The sequence below is a fragment of the Vidua chalybeata genome, chromosome 25 (assembly GCF_026979565.1).
Source record: "Vidua chalybeata isolate OUT-0048 chromosome 25, bVidCha1 merged haplotype, whole genome shotgun sequence".
Lineage (NCBI taxonomy): Eukaryota > Metazoa > Chordata > Aves > Passeriformes > Viduidae > Vidua > Vidua chalybeata.
The window spans coordinates 3,313,517-3,318,184 of NC_071554.1; the positions used below are offsets into that span (position 1 = coordinate 3,313,517).

Genomic DNA, 4,668 nt, shown 5'->3' on the forward strand with positions numbered 1-4,668 from the left:
GTGCTCGGGGAGCGGACAGGGGGAGAAGAGGGGGAGAACGGGAGCTGGGGTGCTGACGGCAGAGGGAGGGAAGGGGAAGGGGAGATCGTGGGAGGGGGCGGAAGGCAGCGTGCAGGGGAAGGGGATGCGGTGTGTGCGTGTGGGAGAGGGGGGTGCTGCTGAAGGAGGGGGTGCAGGGGCGGGGGTGCTCTGCAAGGCTGGCTCGGGGGCAGCAAGAGGGGCTGCACAGGGAGGGGAACTGTGCGGGAATCAAAGGCCCCAAAGCAAGGGTGGGGGTGCCAGAGGACAGGAGGAAAGCGGGATCTGCGAGCAGGTGGCTGCTGCTGCAGGGGAGCAGAGGGGAGCTCTGCGCTGTGCCCGGCAGCGTGGGACTAGCAGGGACATGGGGGTGCCCAGCCACCCTGTGGGGACCAGCCAGGCCACGGGGGACTGGCATAGCTCCCTGGGCTCTTAGGCATGGCTGAGCAGCCACTGCCTCCTGTGTTTGCTCCTTGCAGAGCCACAGCGTGCTCTGCTTGTCCTCAGTGTGCAGCAGGAGAGCTCTGGGGTGGGGGGCTCTGGGGGGACGGAGGGGCCTGGTGGCCACTGGCTGCTGTTCTGGACCACCGTGGGGCTGTAACCCCATCTCTGCTTGCTGCTGTGGCCATGCCCTTCTCCCCGGTGACCGCTTGCTCTGAGTCACCAGGAAATCTGATAAGGCTCCAGTAAAACCGCTGGAGCAGTGTGTGTGTGGGGGGGGTGTCACTTGGCACTGCAGCCAGGCTCAGCCACCCTGATTTCTTGGCTCGTCTCCAGCATCCTGACTGCCACATGTGTGTGACCAGAGCAACCCAAAGCTGGGTTTGCCAAACCTAAACTTTAGGCACCAAGGGGCCTTTTGGTAAAGATGCAGCCCCTAATTCTGGGGAGAACTGCATGTGGGGAAGGCATGGGCCCTTTCCATGACATGTGGCAGCTGAGCCTCGAGCTTTGAAGGTGACGTTTGCTGGTTTGCATCAGTTACATTCTTGATTTAAGCCTCCCAAAGCGTTAGCGGTTAGAAGGCAGGAGGGGAGCCTGTTGCAGCTTACGGGATGGAAAATCATCCCCAGACGTGACCCATCAATTAAAGCAGATGATCAGCCCCAGCAGGAACCCGCTAGGTGTGTCAATTCCTCTTTTCCGTTTGGCTGTGTGCTGGGTAGTCAAATTTATCTGTTTTAGCAATTAAGCAAGAAACCCTGAGCGTTTCTCATTCTGAAGGGCTTAGTCATATCTGGGTGAGAAGCCTGGGCCGGTGATGCAGCTGGTGATGTTTGGGTTGAGGCAGGACTGTGCTTTGGCAGCGGGAGACTCCTTGAGGCAAAAACACGGGGGCCGCTTGGCTTTCAGAAACAGTTCCTAGAAGCTAGAACAGGTACAATGTTCCTGTGAAATAACTGGGTTGTGTTTTGCTCCCTCCTCGTGCCTGGATCAGCCGGAGCTGTGGTGGAGGGCATTGGCCAGGGGGGATGCAACATCCAGGGGAGGCCTCATGGCTCTGGCAGCAGGATCCTGCTTGTCTTGGTTGGACAAGGGCCTGTCAGCCTGTTGAGCTCTGCAAAGGATTTTGGTTGGTGCAGATTCTTGGCCAAGAGGAAATCTCCTTGCTCCAGCCTGACCATTTTAACCTGCAAACAAATCCTAGTCCAGCTCCAGGTGTTTGCAGGACAAGCCACTTACAGAGTAAGATCCGTGTCTGTGAAACTGCATTTGCACCCTGGGACATCCTAACTATGCCACAGGGTGTAAAATTGAACTTTATGTGCGTGTTGTGGGGTTTTTACACTGAATTTCCTTTTTTTTTCTGTGTAGCATAGGTTGCGGATAGAAAAGGAGACAGGTATTTATTTAAATGCCTTTTAAAATTAATAATAATTTAAAATGTCTTTTGTATGACTTAAATTGTTTTCCCTTCAACTGTAAGAAGGGCAAGCTCTCAGGCAGATTTATTCCTTGCTCCCTGTCCCTTTCTTGGAACAGCCACAGCCCTGTTCCACAAGGATCCTCTCCAAGGTGTGGTTCTCCTGCAGGAGCTGTGCTGCTGGGAGAACACCTTGTTTGCATTCCCCAGCTTTCAAGACTGCATCATGAAGCTCCAGGTCTGACAGTCGGAACCAGCAAGTCCTCCTTGGCTCCAGCTCTGGCATTCCTGTCACCAGCTTGAGAAAAAATCAAGCTCCCATGCCCCAATTTTCTCTCCACCAGCGAGGAAAACTTCCATGTCAAGGACATCTGAAGCCTGCCTGATTTTCTGCGTGGAGCTTTGGGTCCCCATGGAGATGGCATCTGAGAAAAGAAGATAAAACCCTTTTGTGAGGATGGATCACGATTATTATTTGTTTAATTAGAGTCTGGACTGATGCAGAGGCAACAATTAACAATTACCTTCTGTAAAGGACTTTGACAACAGCTGAATAGGTTAATGACTTGCAAGATGAAGACAAATTATTGTAGCTGTCATTTATGAGGCTGGAGGTGCAAGGAAGAGTCCTGATGTCTCTGATTTAAGGGGCTTTTCCTCCTTCTTTTGGAATAATCAAGTAGGAATTTTCTTCTGCCATGCAGCTGGGATTATCTGGGAGCCAGGGAATTAAGTTCCAAATGAAAATTTAAACTATTCTAGCAGACTTTAGGAATGTTTAATTTTGATAATAAATTATAGGGAGGTGAATTGGTAAGTTTTGCTTTCTTTTACACACCTCCCCCTTTTGGGAGGGTTCTGTGAAAGATGCCAATCACTTGTTTTACAATTTTAAAAGTTTAATAGTAATAAAATGGTTATAAAAATAGAGTAATAAGAATTTGGACAATCAGAGTTAGGACAACAAAGGACAATAAAAAACAAAGAAATATGGATGGTCTGGGTGCCTTCCTTGGGCAATTAAGCCCCGAAAGCACACAGACTAACAAAGGATTAACCCTTAAAAGCAGCAGCCTGTTGCATATTCATATATCTCATACATGATGCATAAATTCTTTTCAAACAAAGGGTGTTCTCTGGTTATTGTCAACTTCTTCCCCTTAATCAAAGATGGAGAGGAGTTGTAAGAATGTTTGTCTTTTCCAATAAGGAGGCTGTAACTCTTTTCTGGAGGATTTAGGTGTCTTATTGTTGTTATCTCTGTGTGAAGAATTTCTTTATTATCTCATCCCTTTCTTGAGCTAGTTAAAAAAATATCTTACATTACATAGTTTCTATTATAACATTATGTTATAACCTAAAACTATATCTACCACAGTACTTAAAAAAAGGTTAATACAGTAATACTAATTAATACAACATAACACATAGAGTATTCCTTTGCAAAGAGCCAGTCATATAATATCACCTCAATATGATATATTCATGTATGAGATATATGAATATGCAACAGGCTGCTGCTTTTGAGGGTTAATCCTGTGTTAGTGTGTGTGCTTTTGGGGCTTAAATGCCCGAGGAAGGGACCCAGACTGTCTGTATTTCTTTGGTTTTTATTGTCCTAACTCTGATTGTCCAAATTCTTATTACTCCATTTTTTGTAACCATTTTATTACTATCAAACTTTTAAAATTGTAAAACAAGTGATTGGTGTTTTTCACAGAACCCTCCCAAAAAGGGGAGGTGTGTAAAAGAAAGGCATTAGTTCAACGTGGACTTTCCACAGTTCCTTCGGAGGACGCGGACTGGAGGGGACGCCCTTGTCCTCAGTGTCCCCAGGGCCGGTGACCAGGCGAAGGGAAGGGTTTTGCAAACACTGCCACCGCCTGGCTCTTAGCTCTCGATGGCAGTTTTGTTTTTCGAGCACAGCTCGGTGCTGCTGGCAGCCGGGCTGGGCGGTCCCGCAGGCCTCCGGCTCCGGGGGGCTCCGGAGGCACACACGGCCCGGGCAGGCCCCGCAGGGCCCCGCAGCACCAGGGGTACCCAGAGGAAAGGCTGGCAGGGAGGCTTCGGGGTGGCCCAGCTGCGGCTTTCCAGCACCTGAAGGAGCCAGCAAGGAAGAGGGAAAGGGATTGTTTAAAAGGGTCTGGAGTGACAGGACGAGGAGGAATAGCCTTGAGCTGGTGGAGTGTAAGTTTAGATTGGATTTTGGGAAGAAGTCCTTCCCTGTGAGGGTAGGCAGGCCCTGGCACAGGATGCCCAGAGCAGCTGTGGCTACCCCTGGATCCCTGGCAGTGCCCAAGGCCAGGCTGGAGCAGCCTGGGACAGTGGAAGGTGTCCCTGCCATGGCAGGGGTGGGACGGGGCCCTTCCAGGGACAGGAACAGGACGCTCAGTCCCCTCTTCTCCAGGCTGGACAAACTGAGTGATCTCAGCCTATGCCTCCCTGGCTTCCCCTCCCGGCCCTTCACCATCCTCGCCGCTGTGGAGCGGTCCGAGCTCAGGGGGCTTTAACCCTCAGGTTTGGGGAAGGGGAGCCGGCGGCCATCACTCCCCCTCCTTGACTACATCTCCCAGCAGTCCCTTCGCTACGCTCCCGCCTCCTCAGCGCCGATTGGCGGATCTCCCATGATCAGTTTCCTCCCTTTCCATTGGCTCCATGAGCTGTCAGTCCCGGCGTGGCGGCAGGCAGGAAGGGGCGGAATTCACGAACGGGGTTTACGCATTTTGCGCGGGGCGGGGCGCGGCGGCGCGCCGGGGGGGCGGTTGCGCAGTTGGCGTGGCGCATGC

The 4,668-nt window shown here is 51.3% G+C and overlaps 1 long non-coding RNA gene across 1 annotated transcript; it reads left to right on the top strand.

Moving 5' to 3' along the window:
* The first annotated feature begins 263 nt into the window (after positions 1-263).
* On the top strand, positions 264-2,454 carry LOC128799836 (uncharacterized). The gene is made up of 2 exons (XR_008434846.1): positions 264-1,396; positions 1,602-2,454. It is a non-coding gene; the product is annotated as an uncharacterized LOC128799836 (long non-coding RNA).
* The last annotated feature ends 2,214 nt before the right edge of the window (positions 2,455-4,668 follow it).